General features: G+C 41.3%; 2 pseudogenes; one reads left to right on the top strand and one right to left on the bottom strand.

Annotated features, from left to right (window-relative positions):
• Positions 1-8,806: 8,806 nt before the first annotated feature.
• LOC142443285 (MKI67 FHA domain-interacting nucleolar phosphoprotein pseudogene) lies at positions 8,807-9,841 on the bottom strand (annotated as a pseudogene).
• Positions 9,842-13,720: 3,879 nt separating this feature from the next.
• Positions 13,721-14,244, top strand: LOC142443158 (protein C1orf43 homolog; annotated as a pseudogene).
• Positions 14,245-16,556: the final 2,312 nt, after the last annotated feature.

The raw sequence follows: 16,556 nt of genomic DNA, 5'->3' as shown, positions 1-16,556 counted from the left end.
AGAAGTCTATGTCATTGTGATGTATTGATTGGCCACCAATCATGCTTTTGTGTCAGTTTCCTTTGCCCCGCCCCCCACACCCCCTTTAGCTCACATCTCAATTGTGAACCTGGAAAGCCATTTCTACCTCCTGTTGGTGACTTCCCTCATCCAGATGACATGTTTGTGTCTTTGTGCTGTCTGTATTTCTTAAGATTTAACAAATGTTCCCTTTAAACTATATTTAAAATGGGGTCTCCTTTGTACTCTCAAACATCTGTGTGTGCCTCCTCACTCATATCTACCCATCAGAAACTAGCTTGTGCTCTGTTTTAAACTGCAAAAGGGACTCCAATCTCAAATATAATTTAAGGAGAACATTTATTAAGTCATAATAGATACAAAGAGAATACAAAGGAGATGATTAGTGTAGGTCAAGGAAATATTCAAGTCGAGAATCTAATTGGATAATATTGGAACAAAGGAAACTCACAAGTTCATGATTGGTGGACCATCAATACATCATTGTTATAAGTGGGACTACAGAAGCAGGGACAGGACCATAATTGGGGCATATACACTGTCAGATAAACCACTTTAAAAGACTGGTCCAGGGCCATCAGATGTAGAGAGTTAGGGGTACGTTTAAGGAATATAGGACACCTTGGATTGGCTGGAGAATGGTGGAAAAGTTGTCCACTTTCCAAGTTCCTCTGCCTCTGGGCAAATTCAAACTATATCCTTGGTTAATAATCAGAAAGAATTCAATGGAGGCTTAATCTACAGGGAGACCCTTCAATTAGACTTTATGCAGTCACTCCCATCCACAGATCTTCACTAACTGGGGTGCTAAGACTTTCATCTCTAAGACAGCCCCTGAGACTTGTTTCCTAATCTCTGGTGATGCTGCAACTTTCCACTTAGTGTGTGAAGGGTCCCACTTGGGGATCTCTCCCCAAATAAGCGCCACCCAGAGATTGATCCTATTATTGGCTCAATTCTCTTTAACACTGCACTCTTCAATCCTACTGTTGTTCTCATGAGTAACTCTTAGAGGACTTACTTCTTCATGAGCAGAGAACCCCAGTGTGCTCTGACAGGGAGTTCCTGGCACTGGACACACAGGGTGTCCATAGGATTGACATGTTTCCAGTTTGTGGTAAAGATACAGCTCCACTTAAAGTGTGTATTCTGAGGTTAATTTGTTGGCTCACACCAAAATATTTTTTTCTTTTTAATAATTTTTTTATAAATCATTTTATTGGGGCTCATACAACTCTTACTACAATCCATGCATATATCAATTGAGTAAAGCACCGTTATACATTTGTTGCCCTCATCATTCTCAAAATTCGCCTTCCATTTGGATTCCTGGAATCAGCTCATTTTCCCTTTTTCGCCCTCACCTCCCTCCCCGCTCCCCTCTCCCTAATGAACCCTTAATAACTTATAAATTATTATTCTATCCTATATTATACTGTCCGGCATCTCCCCTCACCCACTTTACTGTTGCTCATTCCCCAGAGAGGAGGTTACATGTAGATCCCTGAGATCAGTTCCCCCTTTCTATACCCCCTTCCCTCCCAATGTCGCCACTACCACCGCTGGTCCTGAGGGGTTCATCTGTCCTAGATTTCCTGTGTTTCCAGATCCCTACTGCACAGCTGTGCATCCTCTGGTCTAACTGGGTTTGCAAGGTAAATTTGGGATCATGGTAATTAGAGGGGAGGAAGCATTCAAGAACTAGAGGAAGGTTTTGAATTTCATTGTTTCTACACTTGACCCTGAGTGACTCATCTCCTCCCCACTACCCCTCTGCAAGGGATGTCTAGTTATCTACAGATGGACATTGAGTCCCCATCACACACTCCCCTCATTCACGATATGATTTCCCCCGCCTTTTTTGTTTGAAACCTAGTCCCCCTGGCCCTTCATAATCACATATGTTGGTGTGCTGCTTCCATGTGGGCTTTGCTGTTTCTGGGCTAGATGGCTGCTTTTTTTATTTTAATTTTTATTTTTCAACATTTTATTAGGGGCTCATACAACTCTTATCACAATCCATATATATACATACATCAATTGTATAAAGCACATCCGTACATTCTTTGTCCTAATCCCTCTCAAAGCACTTGCTTTCCACTTAAGCCCTCTGCATCAGGTCCTCGATGGCTGCTTTTTTACTTTCAAGCCTTTAAGTCCCCAGTCGCTATATCTCTCAATAGCCATTGCACCATCAGCCTTTTTCACCAGACTTTCTTATGCAAACATTCGTTTTCAGCGTTTATGTGGGGAAGGTGATCACACAATGATGGTTTTTGTTCTTTGGTGTCTGCTACCTGGTCCCTTCAACAACTCGTATTCACTTAGGCTTGTGTGCTTCTTCTTCTCTGTGGGCTTTGTTGCTTCCGAGCTAGATAGCTGCTTGTTTGCCTTCAAGCCTTTAAGACTCCAGATGCTATATCTTTTTGATAGCTGGGCACCATCAGCTTTCTTTACCACATTTACTTATGCACACTTCTGTCTTCAGCGATCATGTCGGGAAGTCATATCAAAATATTTTAGAGTTCTCAGCGCACACTGGTTGAGGGGTACAGAAAATCATTCTCTGACCCTAGGTCTGAGTAAAAGGCCAATGTTAGTTTTGAAAAAAATGATACAATGGTTCCAATGTATGTACCTTTAATTTTCTGCCTCCTGCATCTCTCGTGACCTGAGTGTCCCTTGGAAATGAGGGGAGGGAAAGGGTCGATGACAGAATAACCAGTAATTAATATGCCTTATTTAACATGTGTTTCACTACATCTTTGAGGAAGAAACCAGATGAAATTTGAATTTACAAATTAGTAAATCAGAACAACTGAACCCGCAGGCACCTTGCTTATTGGTTAACACATCCCTGCATATGTCTAATAGCAGAGAAGTCTCCTTGAAGCTAGGACACAGTAAAAGGAAGATCCACAGGAGACCTGTGATATGGACATGATGTTGTTTATCACATGAACATTTATGAACCACTTTATTTTGTCAACTACCATGAATCAGATGCTGCTAATCAGAAACTATTCATGATTGAATAGTTTACTGAAAATGTGTCTGTGGTTCCTGGTTTTGTCTGTCTACCTACCTTAGTTCCTTACATTTAAGTAAAGACACAGAGACGACAGCACCGCATACGTAATTAGCAATGTGAGTTTCTTTTTTTTAAAATCATTTTATTGGGGCTCATACAACACTTATCACAATCCATACATACATCAATTGTGTAAAGCACACTATACATTCGTTGCCCTCATCATTCTCAAAATTTGCCTTCCGCTTGGGTTCCTGGAATCAGCTCCTCATTGTGCTCCTTTCCCTCCCCCTCCCTCCCCCCTTCTTCATGCACCCTTAATAATTTAAATTATTATTTTATCTTATCTTACACTGCCTGGCGTCTCCCTTCCCCCGCTTTTCTGTTGCCTATCCCCCAGAGCGGAGATTATATGTATATCCCTTCCCTCCCGGTATCGCCGCTCTCACCGTTGGTCCTGAGGGGTTCATCTGTCCTAGATTCCCTGTGTTTCCAGATACCATCTGTACCGCTGTGCATCCTCTGGTCTAACCAGGTTTGTAAGGTAGAATTGGGATCATGCTAGTTGGGGGAAGGAAGCATTTAAAAAATAGAGGAAGGTTGGGAGCTTTATTATTGCTACACTGAAACCTGAGTGACTCATCTCCTCCCTACTACCCCTCTGCAAGGGATGTCCAGTTATCCATAGATGGGCATTGCATTGGCTCACCATCATGCCCTCCCCTCATTCACGATATGATTTTTTTTTTCATCCGCCTTTGGTGCTTGAAACCTGGTCTCCTCGGCCCTTCATGATCACACATGTTGGTGTGCTGCTTCCATGTGGGACAATGTGAGTTTCTTGATGGGTTAGATTTGGGTTCAGTTTAGGGTTGCAGAGTGCTAGAGTCAGAGTCTGTACTTATGATGGGAAACTAGGTCCTGGGATTAATGTTCCTGGATCAAGAATAAGAGCCAATGGACAGAAATGGAACCTAAGTGTCAGGAGTTAGATGTTAGTGAACAGATGAAAGGACTTTATGTTTACAATGTGTTCTGCCTAAACTCTTACGTTTTGAGTTACTTAGGGTTTATGTATTACGATATAAAGATGTATAGTTATGGTTTGAATAGTACAGTTTTGGAAGTTGGTTTCTCAATTTGAGACTTCGGGTTATAAATTTAGGATTAAGGTTATAGAATATAGTCTAAGTTGTTTTCCTGAGTTTAAAAATTGGGATAAATGAATTAGGCTAATTTTTTAAAATAAATTGATGGTCACTATCAGGGAATGCTCAGGGTGTTGATAGCCATTCTGGATGGTGAGGGGCTTTTCAGGTAGTTAGAGTTTCAGTGTTTGAGGAGATTATCAGTGTATTGTACGGATGCTTAGCATGTTAAGGTATAAGGGTTAATAGTTTGACAGCTGTTGTTTAGCAGTTAATGATTTGTGAATTAAGTACCAAAAGTTATTTTTGCGCATTGAAATGTAGCCTACAGCGTTTTTATATTTGTTACCTATTTATGGCATATTTTGAATATTTCATGCATACAATCATTAATTTATGATTAGAGAAATTTTTATTAATCTTTGGCAGCCGCATCCCTAAAAATCATAAATCTTATTCTGATTGTTGTAATCTTACTGTACAGTCAATTTTTAACATCAGTGGTGAAAGTGGATATTTTTGTAATTTTTCTTAGGTAGGGTGATGTTTTTTCTCTTTCCTCTAAGTCTGACATTTTGACCTTTTTAAAAAAAAAGAATGTTTATTAGTATATTAACATATTGAACTATATTTATTATTTTTTAAATTTATTTTTATTTTAACAATTTATTGGGGCTCATACAATTCTTTTCACAGTTCATACATATACATACATCAGTTGTATAAAGCACATCTGTACAGTCTTTGCCCTAATCATTTTTTTCTCTTTTCTTCTTTTACATTTTATTAGGGACTCATACAACTCTTACCACAATCCATACATATACATACATCAATTGTATAAAGCACATCCATACATTCCCTGCCCCAATCATTCTCAAGGCATTTGCTCTCCACTTAAGCCCTTTGCATCAGGTCCTCTTTTTTTTTTCCCCCTCCCTCCCCATTCCACCCTCCCTCATATGCCCTTGGTAATTTATACATCGTTATTTTGTCATATCTTGCCCTATCCGGAGTCTCCCTTCCCCCCTTCTCTGCTGTCCCTCTCCCAGGGAAGAGGTCACATGTGGATCCTTGTAATCAGTTCCCCCTTTCCAACCCACTCACCCTCCACTCTCCCAGCATCGTCCCTCACACCCTTGGTCCTGAAGGTATCATCCACCCTGGATTCCCTGTACCTCCAACCCTCATATGCACCAGTGTACAGCCTCTGTCTTATCCAGCCCTGCAAGGTAGAATTCGGATCATGGTAGTTGGGAGGAGGAAGCATCCAGGATCTGGGGGAAAGCTGTGCTCTTCATCGATACTACCTCACACCCTAATTAACCCATCTCCTCTCCTAAACCCCTCTATGAGGGGATCTCCATTGGCCGACACTTTGGCCTTGGGTCTCCACTCTGCACTTCCCCCTTCATTTAATATGATATATATATATATATATATATATATACATACACATACATATATACATATACACATACATACACACACTTATATCTTTTTTTTTTGCATGATGCCTTATACCTGGTCCCTTGGGCACCTCGTGATCGCACTGGCCGGTGTGCTTCTTCCATGTGGGCTTATTTGCTTCTGAGCTAGATGGCCGCTTGTTCACCTTCAAGCCTTTAAGACCCCAGACACTATCTCTTTTGATAGCCGGGCACCATCAGCTTTCTTCACCACATTTGCTTATGCACCCATTTGTCTTCAGCGATCCTATCATGGAGGTGTGCAGTCAATGATATGATTTTTTGTTCTTTGATGCCTGGTAACTGATCCCTTTGGGACCACTCGATCACACAGGCTGGTGTGTTCTTCCATGTGGACTTTGTTGCTTCTGAGCTAGATGGCCGCTTGTTTATCTTCAAGCCTTTAAGACCCCAGTCACTATCTCTTTTGATAGCCGGGCACCATCAGCTTTCTTCACCACATTTACTTGTTCACCCGAACTATATTTATTTTATGTTAGATTTGTAAAGGTTTCTTTTCCTGACCATTAAAAGTGTTTGACTTTGTTTAGTATGTTTTGTGTCTATTTAAATAATTGATAATTATCCATTTTTTTGTAATGTAAAAATATTTCTTTACATTAATTGGTATATTACAGTGCTTATTTTATGTTAAATCAACACTAGGACAGCTTTCAATTAATCATGGTATATATTTATTTTAAAGTGTTGTCTGACTCAGTTCCCAATCATTTTAGAACTTTTTCATGTAGATCCATTTCCAATATTGGTCTACAGTTTTCTTGAAGTATCATCCTACCTTGGTATCAGGTTATTACTTTTCTCATCGAAAATGTTAGTACCAACAAAAGATCCTTGAACTAACTACAAGCTGTTCTTTCTTGTTGTATTTTATTTTGTTCTTTTTCAGTGGTTTGTTGTTTTTGTGTTGTTGTATATTGTTGCTTGGTTTTGCTGTGTCTTGTTTTTGCATGTTATTATCTCCACAGGTCTGTCTAAATGAGATAGGTTGGATGAACAAGCTGGAGGAAAAACAACGGGACTGACAGTTCTGGGGAAAATGGGATAGGGGGAGGTGGGGCGTAAGGAAGTGGAGTTAACAAACCCAGGGACAAGGGAACGAGTGATCCAATTTGGTAGTAAGGTGGTTGTGGCAGGCCTGGTAGGGCATGATCAAGCGTAATGTAGCAAAGAGGTATTGCTGAAACCCAGGTAGGTACTGACCATGATAGTGGGATGGGAGGAAAGTCAAGGGAAATAGAGGAAAGAGCTGGGAGGCAAAGGGTATTTATAGAGGTCAAGACAAAGACATGTACATATGCAAATATATATGAGGGTGGGGAAATAGATCTATGTGCCTATATTTATAGGTTTAGGATTAAAGTGGCGGAAGGACATTGGGCCTCTACTCAAGTACTCCCTCAATGTAAGAATGCTTCTATTAAATTGACATTCTATTATGCTCACCCTCCTGACACAACCACTGCAGACAAAGCGGGTGAACAAGCAAATGTGGTAAAGAAAGCTTAGGTGCCGGCTATCAAAAGAGGTAGCATCTGGAGTCTTAAAGGCTTGACGATAAACAAGTGGCTATCTAGCTCAGGAGCGACAAAGCCCACATGGAAGAAGCACACCAGGCTGTGCGATCACGAGGTGTCGAAAGATCAGGTTTAAAGCATCATCAGAAAAAAAAATCTTACCATAGTGAATGAAGGGGGGAAGTGCAGAGTGGATATCCCCTTGCAGAGGAGCCTAGGGGAAGAGATGAGTCACTCAGGGTGCGATGTAGTATCCATGAAGAATAGAGCTTTCCTCTCGTTCCTAAATGCTTCCCCCCCCACCCCCACTATCATGATCTGAATTCTACCTTGCAAGTCTGGATAGAGCAGAGAATGTACACTGGTGCAGATAGGAGCTGGAGGCACAGGGAATCCAGGGTGGATGATACGTTCAGGACCAGGGGTGTGAGTGGCGATACTGGGAGGGTAGAGGGAGAGTGGGTTAGAAAGAGGGAACCAATTACAAGGATCTACATGTGACCTCCTCCCTGGCAGATGGACAACAGAAAAGGGGAGATGTCTGACAGGACAAGATATGACAAAATAATCATTTATAAATTATCAAGGGCTCATGAGGGAGGGGGGAGTGGGGAGGGAGGGGGAAAAAGGACCTGATGCAAAGGGCTTAAGTGGAGAGCAAATGCTTTGAAAATGATGCGGGCAATGAATGTACAGATGTGCTCTACACAAATAATGTATGTATAGATTGTGATAAGAGTTGTATGAGCCCCTAATAAAACGTTTAAATAAAATGTTAGTAATGTACTCTCACAACCATTGTTATGTTTGTACCCAATAACTTGAACTTAAGTAACAAAACATAAAGTGTTTATTCATATTGTTTGAATACTCTGATATCTAGCTACCAGAATTTTCAACTTTAATCTATCTTACAGTTAGCCTTGAAATTTCTCATGGAATTTAATTTTGATTCAGTGACCTTTTGAGTATCCTGAATCCCATGCAACTCTCATAGATAACTTGCTCTGGCTGGATCTTCTGGACTTGTAGCTGACTCCTCAGTGTAGAGGGATAAATGATTTACACTACTCTTGATAGAAAAATAGGCACTCACACCTGAGTGACTTTATACTGCCCTCACACTGGAGCCCAAGTTTGGGAAATACTCTGTCATAAGACATGCTGGGTGGATCTTAGAGAATTTCCCTCAGTTCACCTCCAGGAGAATTGTGTAAATCAAAAAGGCGCAGGAATTTCTCAGTGATTTTGTCATGGCTTTGTTATACACTCACACACAGGAAACCCATTCCTTCTTTTTTTTTTAAACATTTTATTAGGGGCTCATACAACTCTTATCACAATCCATACATATACATACATCAATTGTATAAAGCACATCTGTACATTCTTTGCCCTAATCCCTCTCAAAGCATTTGCTTTCGACTTAAGCCCTCTGCATCAGGTCCTCTTTTTGTTTTTCCCCTCCCTCCCCACTCCCCTTCCCTCATGAGCCCTTAATAATTTTTTTAACATTTTATTAGGGACTCATACAACTCTTTTTTTTTTTAATGACGGTAGGAAGTTTATTTGCTGGTCACTGTTTGAATATAAGTTACAGAGAACTCTGAAATATCAAGCCCACAAAATCAGCGGGCTGAAGAGGCAGCATGAGCAAGCCATGGCCAGAGCCCTGTATTTCAGCAAAGGGAGGTGAACAGTTACCTGCTGTTTACTTGGACAGTCCTTGTCCTTAAAAAATTGTGCCAATGTCTGCATCTTATTGCACCCAGACCTAATACCAAAACTGCCCGTTTTTCAAAAGCTACAGAATGCATTCAGAGTCACTGTTTGCTTTTCCGTTTTCTCTTTCTCCCTGACTTTGCAGGTGGTGGGTGCGTCTCTTGAATTTCTTCCTTGACATCAACTGCAGGCTGTTTGAGAATGATTTCATGATCTTCGTCGTCATTCAATTCAGCCACTTCAGACTTTCGCCTTTCCAAATATGATGGTGTACAAACTGGCGTGGAGTCCTGGCTATTCATAGAATTCTGAAGATCACTGTTTGAAACATTTTGGTTTTTCTTTTTCGGTAAAACCAATAGAGGAAAACTATAAACTATCCCTTTTTTAGCTAACTTCTTCCTGAGCAATTTTTCTTTGTTCTTAAATCGCTCTCCATGCGTAGCTTTTCCGGAAGTGTTCGTTTCTTATTGTACCGTTTTACTGCTGGATGGGATGGCTTTGAAAATGGAATATCCCAGTCTTTGAAAAGCTCTTCATGGACTTTTTCAGGTGGCATAAAATCACACTTCAAGAGTCTTTCACCAAAAAGGTAGTTGTTCATTGTCTCAGCAACTATCTTGGCAACATCATCTGACTCAAACTCCACAAAGGCATAGCCTTTGCTATTTCCAGTCTTTTTACTTCTGGACAACTTGAGTCTTGAAACAGCACCAAACTGGGAGAAATAAGCCTTGAGCTGGGGTTCAAAAAGGCCTCGCGGTATGTGACCCACATACACAACTCCAGGTGTGAGTTTCTCTTGCTGGGCCGCGCGCCGGCGGACCTGCACCACCTGCTTCTGGAACTTGGCATGTTCCTGCGGGTTCAGCGACAGCAGAGGCTTAGCGGGGCCATCAAAAGCCGCCATGTCCCAGTCGGCCCTAGTTGTAACGCTCCACCGACTCATACAACTCTTATCACAATCCATACATACATCAATTGTATAAAGCACATCTGTACATTCTTTGCCCTAATCATTTTCTTTTTGTTTCTTTTCTTTTTTTTTACATTTCCTTCTTTTTAATAAGAGAGCGTATGTTCCAGCAAATGTTGCATGAAAGGTTTGGCATCCGTTACCATGGAAATAACTTTTTTTTTTTATTTTAACAATTTATTGGGGCTGATACAATTCTTTTCACAGTTCATACATATACATACATCAATTGTATAAAGCACATCTGTACAGTCTTTGCCCTAATCATTTTTTTCTCTTTTCTTCTTTTAGGAAATAACTTTTGTAAACATAACACACTGGTATTTTGTGCATGTCTTGGGTACTGATTAGTGGATTCTGAGGTTGTTGTGTTAGATGTCATTGAGTTGATTCCACATCATAGGGACCCAGTAGACAACAGAAGGAAACACTGCCCTCTCTGCTGCCATACTCACAATTTAGGATGAACCCATTGTTGCCATCATGATGTCAGTCCATTTATTTGGGGATTCCTATTTTTCCCTGCCCTTCTACTTTACCACATACACTATCCTTCTCCAGAGACTGCTCCCTTCTGACAACATTGTCTAGAGTATGTAATATGAACTTTCGCTATCTTTACCTTTAACTAGCTCTCTGAGCTTCCTTCTTCTAAGACAGACTTGTTTGTGCTTTGGAGACCAATGTTATTTCAGTATTCTTTGCCAGCATTATAATTCAGACAAATCGATTCTTCTTCGATCTTTCTTATACAGTGTTCAACTTCCAATACATACGAGGCTATTGACAATACCATGATTTGGGTGAGGTGAACCTAGTCCTCAACATAAGTCCTCTTGTATCTTTTGATCTCTTGACGGTTACTATCACCATTCAGGTTTTTTTGTGTGTCTTTTGCATAAGCTATCAGTATTTCTGAAAGGAATTAAAATTTAGTCAAGTTTAGATTAAGAATGTTGCTAAAGGAGGGGCATGGAAGCCAACCTTACTCTGCAGCCAACCAATTTAAGAACCCTGAGTTGAAGCCTGTCCTTAAGACCTGGTGGAATGGAGAGCCTTATATTCAAGGTATGCTTGATGACTGATATACATGAGAGAGCCTAAAACAACTGTGCTTTTCTCTAGTCGCTTGACTTGCTGATTCATTTCAGAGGAGCACTAGTCTGTACCCTTTATCCTATAACTGCAACCTCACACATCTCTCCTTCAGAAACACCCTGTGGGCTGCAAAAGGGCAGTACCAGTGATGTCCAACTAGCCACTCAGGCTACTGCCTCCCTATTTTATCACACCGTAGCCTCTTCTCAGTACATTCATTTTGTTTTCCTGCCAAACTAGTTTCGCTTGGAGCATGTTTCACAAGCTGAAGCCTATGCACTAGCTTTCCCCCTTCTTCCTTGGAGAATAAGACTATAGATGGGACAGCCAAAATCCAAGCCAATATGCCCTCTCCTACAGTTTGTTTTGTTTGACATCTGTCAGCATTACCTAGAGCTTGGAATCCAGCATCTAGGCAAAGATGACAAAATAGTTGACCAGTCATCTCTTTTCTGGATCCGTCTTATTCTTTTAAGCTTCTGCCTTTACCTTGGATCTTGGCAACCATCTACCTACCCTTTGCCATTCCTTGACTGTAGGCTGCAGTCTTTCTAAAAGGCTTTAAAATTGGACAACCATAATCACAAGAGCTTAAAAGAGTAGCAAATAAGGTTTCCCCTGGCTTATTTTCTTGTTTAGGATATCTCTGTGTTGGCCAAGGTACCTCTGGGTTGTCCTATTGGTGTCCCTCTGTTTCTTGTAGGCCACTTCTACAGCAAGTTTCTCTACTTACCTCACTATTGTGCATAAATGGGTTACCCAATGGTAGACATTTCTTCACACACAGTAGATATTGTAAAGAATACACAGGATGCAAGGGGATTGGGGCGGGTTAAACTTGATGAAAAGCTCAGCATGGATTTGAGTGGCATATGTGAGCACGATTCACCTGGATCACTTTAGCCAAATACATCAAGGGCTGTGGTCTGAGGTGCAGTACAGGTTAGTAAAGAGTGTTCTTCATAAAATACTAATTTCTTCAGTTAGATTGCTGGTGAAATGAAGATATTTAGCTTCAATGGAGCTTGAGAATTTTGAGGTTTTTAATACTTCCATTTAATTCTGAAAATAAATATTGTATATATAGAATGTGGATCCAAAGTTTAAAAGAATATTTGAGAAATTAGTAAAATTGCTCTGTAAAGATAGAGTGGACTCTGTTTAATGCAAACACCCTCAGATTGGAACATGGTTTGATCCCAGGGTGTGGGGGTGGTCACTACTTAGTACGCGGAGTACAGGCTAAGAATCTGCCATGTCTTTCTCAACATTGACTCCTCTTCTGTTTCAGATCAATGATTTGCCACAGAGAAATATGAGCCAATCTAGGGAGCTAGAAATCTGTTACTACTGTCTTGCACATTGAAGTATCACCAGAGAGGATTTCAACTTCTGACTGGTTTGTGAACCAAATCCATTCACTGGACTCCAAACAGGGTGAGCAAATAGCAGTTCATCTTCTCCTCAAGGGCTGCTATAATTAGAATCCACTCGATGGCAGCGAGTTGGGTTTTAGGTTTGGGTTGCTGATGACAGTGACAACTCAATGTCTATTTGCTGTGTCCCTAATTTGATTAAGCCTCCATTAAATTCTATCTGATCATTAACCAAGCAGCTAGGTCATCTTCCCCTGGGGGAAATGCCTTTGAAGTAGATTGCCTGCATTCCTTTCCAGCCAGACCCTCTCCACTTGCCTACCTAGGTGTATCCTTGATGGAGATCAGCTTCCTGAGGACAAACCGGAGGCCATTTTCATGAGTCTTGCCTTGACTTGCTTTGTGTAAAAGCCCTGGACCTATCTTGTAAGTCCCTTTAATAATGTGCATGTCCTAATCATGGTCCCATTCCTGTTGCTGTAGTCCCATCTGTACATGTGATTTATTAATCTGCCGCCAATCATGATCCGTACAATGTCTTTTGTTCTATGTCCTGTTTATTCAGGGTCCCGACTGAATCCTTGTTGTTGTTATCAGTTGTTATTTTGACTTCATGCTATTGGCCTCCCTTAAATATATGGTGTGTGTGCGTGTGTGTGCACATGCGTGCACGTGCCTTTTGTTATCTTCTAAGTATAATAAATGATCTCCTTAAATTATATTTGACATAGGGTTTACTTTTTCTACCCTAGCACACAATTTAGAGTCATACTTGACTCAAGGTACAGTTCTCCTTTCAGACAGAATCTTGACAGACATACCTGCAGGTAAGGTCAGACTCTGCAGCCTCCTGGTCTCTGTCCTGAATGAGCAAATATTACAAAGTTCTTTTAGCACTGCAGATAAATGGTCGCTCCGCCCCTTAGCCTCAGACCAAATGCACTCAGCTCTGTGTGGGTTGGGCAGTCTAGTTACCATGAGAGGTACTCAGATGTACACTACTTCACCTACTAACTTCCTGCCCAAAGGCACTGAGCTCTTTTGTTGTGTGACCTCTAATCTCATTGTTCTCTCTCAGTCTCTTTGTTTTGCTACCACCATGTCTCTGTTGCTGTTCCTTCCCATCGCTTTCTCTCTTGTATCATAGCTCTCTGTCTTCTGGATTGAAGAGTTTCAATAAAAGAATTGTGTCCCCCCATCCCTGCAAGCCGCCATGTTTTCTCACTTAGTCTTTCCCCATAAGGAAATGGCCGGGGAGCTCCAAGAAACACAGACGAACTCGGGCTGAGGAGTAAAGGCAATGGGGTAAACCAGAACAGCTCTGTGTAGGGTGGGAAGGCCATGGCGTCCAGTAGTGACTGGCTGTCCGGGGTGAATATCGTGCTGGCGCTGGCCTACGGGAACCTGCTGTTTGTACTGCTATTTATTTTTGTGAAAAGGCAAATCATGCATTTTGCAATGAAATCTCGGAGGGGCCCTCATGTCCCTGTGGGACCCAATGCCCCCAAGGATCTGAAAGAAGAGATTGATATTCAACTATTCAGAGTTCCAGATTGCAAGTAGGAACCCTGGCTCCTTGCAGATGATGATGCCAGGCTACCACAGCTGGAAACTCAGGGAAATAAAAAGTGCTGCAACTGTCTGTCCAAGAGATAACTCTGGACGCCATTCCTGCCTCTGACATCCCATTTCACAGGGAAGGTCAGCATCCCCATTCCCTAAAGGGCAGAAATTTCCATTCCTACCTGCTTGATCTTTGTAACAAGACTACTCCTTTCAAGGATATGCGCAAGGCCCCCATTGATACCCTGCTGCATGACTATGTGACAGTCAGCTGTGGGACAGGGGTCTTTTGTCCAGAGTGAGTCCCTGCACTATCAGGAGGCCCTGACTGAGCTGGCCACTGTGGTCCAAGCAGGAAGTGTGAGCTCTCAGTGACCCCACCAGTCAGCAGCCAGAGACCTTACCCAATCTCCTGAAGTCTCCCCACCTACCTTCCAGTCAGAAGAGTAAACCTGCCAAGCATTTCCTCGAATTGAAGAGCTTTAAGGACAGCTATAATACCCTGGGGAGTACTCTGATGGACCTGACAGACTCGCTGGAGATGAGCCAGGACTGGAGTGTGCTTGCCAGGCAATCCTCAGGTTAGCTGGCTGGTGGGCCTGCACCCTTGCCCGACACTCCCGATGTGTGCAGAGATCATGCCTGGAAGACCTTGGGGGATATTTCTGAACAACAATTAAAACTGTTTCCCCCCAACCCCCCCCAAAAGAATCTTGGATCCAGGCTCTTCTTCTTTGATGGTAGTGAGATCCCAGTTTCTGTTTCTGAAATGGCTCAATAAAACCGAATGTGATGCCCAGTGTGACTAATTCCCATGTTCGGTTTTCAGACATCTTATTTGTGTAGCTACAAGGGTACCAATCTATTGTTGGGCAAGCTGCCCAATCCTCTTAAACCAAAAACCCAAACTCAGTGCTATCGAGTTAACACTGACTCATAGAGAGCTTATAGGGTAGAACTGCCCTGTGAGTTTCAGTCTGTATCTTTTTAGCAGATTAGAGAGCCGTGTTACTCTTGGGAGAAGAAAGCACCATCTTTCTTTCGAGTTTCCAACTGCTGACTTTGGGGTTAGTAGCCCAACAGTAACCACTATGCCACCAGGGCTCCTTTGCTTCATTCACATTGGCGGGCGACAAACCCACGTAAATATTTGAAAGGAGTTAAGGGGCCATAGCTAGAAAGACTGTATGCTTGTATAGGCCAACTAGCAAACTACATTAGGTACTACAAATAATGCTACAGTAAAAGCATTGTTTACCTTGGAATTGAAAATTGCACTCACTGGGGTGGGGGGATGCATACTTCTTACTTCATTTCCCTCTGAATAAAGTTTCAATCTAATATGATACATAAGTGTTTATTTTGGAGCCCTGGTTTTGACATGTATTAAGAGTTGGACTGCTAACCTCATGGTCAGAGGTACCAACCCACTACCTGCTTGTCATGGCTTTAGACTCTCAGAAACTCTGTGCAGCAGTTTTATTGTGACCTATTGGGTTCTTATACATCTAACTCTACATGATGGTGAGTTTTAATGTGTTTCTAAAGTGATTATACAATACTATACAATGTATAGTTCCTCTAGAAATTCACTTTCAGTTTATAATAGCTTCTTATATAGGCCATTTAAAATGTTTCCAGATGCTTTAATTAACATAATCATCTTCGAAGTTCACTGATTTTTCATTCACCTTGAGAGTCACGCAATAAGGAATTGATAGTTCTATATGCTGTCAGGTAGGGATCCAGCTTCCCCCCCCCCTTCTTTTGGCATGTATATTTGATTGTCCAATCTCTTTCTTATAAAGTCATCTTTTACTCACATGTCTGAAAATTAAGAGTTTTTGATTTATTGGGCATGGTATAAGCATGTTTTCCATCACTCAGTAAGGGCACTGTTAACAGGATTGGGGACTTTGTATTAAGAAGAGGGACAGAACAGTAACAGCATCTGGACCTACAGGTTCTGTATTACTCACATTTTATTCTCTCATCAGCCTGCAAATTGGGTGTCAATAGCAGCACAGAATAAAGAGGAAGAAGTGCCTGGTTTGGGCATTATTATATCTGGGATGTCCCCATGAGAGATTGAAATTTGTGAGCATCGTTAGAGCTGATCCACATAAGACAAACATAAAGCATCCCAGTTGCTGGCAGTGTTATAAGGACCAAAGAAAATGATCAAGGCTCAGGTGCTTCTGATGTGTTTTATCCTTTTCTGTATTTCCTACTGGAATTGTAGAAGCCTGTATAATACTGATTCCGTTCATTGGAAAAGTGGAAATTTGAAATCATAGAAGTTATAGATAAACTCTGATTCTGATTTCAACATTAGGCAGGAGATTAGGAATATGTATATTGATCATATACATATTGACTATATATTGACATTGAACTAAACTATTGACATTGAACATAATACATCACTGAGAATTGTTTGGATGACATTCTTTCAATTCATTATTATATGGCCAACCCATGAGAATCAATCAAATGACATGCCCTGCCTAGTTTTGTTTTTTTTTAATCATTTTTTGGGGGATCATACAACTCATCAAAATCCATACATACATCTATGTGTCAAGCACATTTGTACATTTGTTGCCATCATCAT

This window comes from Tenrec ecaudatus, chromosome 3 (genome assembly GCF_050624435.1).
Source record: "Tenrec ecaudatus isolate mTenEca1 chromosome 3, mTenEca1.hap1, whole genome shotgun sequence".
NCBI lineage: Eukaryota > Metazoa > Chordata > Mammalia > Afrosoricida > Tenrecidae > Tenrec > Tenrec ecaudatus.
Note: the sequence above shows the minus strand (reverse complement) of the source record. Positions and strands in the feature narration are given on the sequence as shown.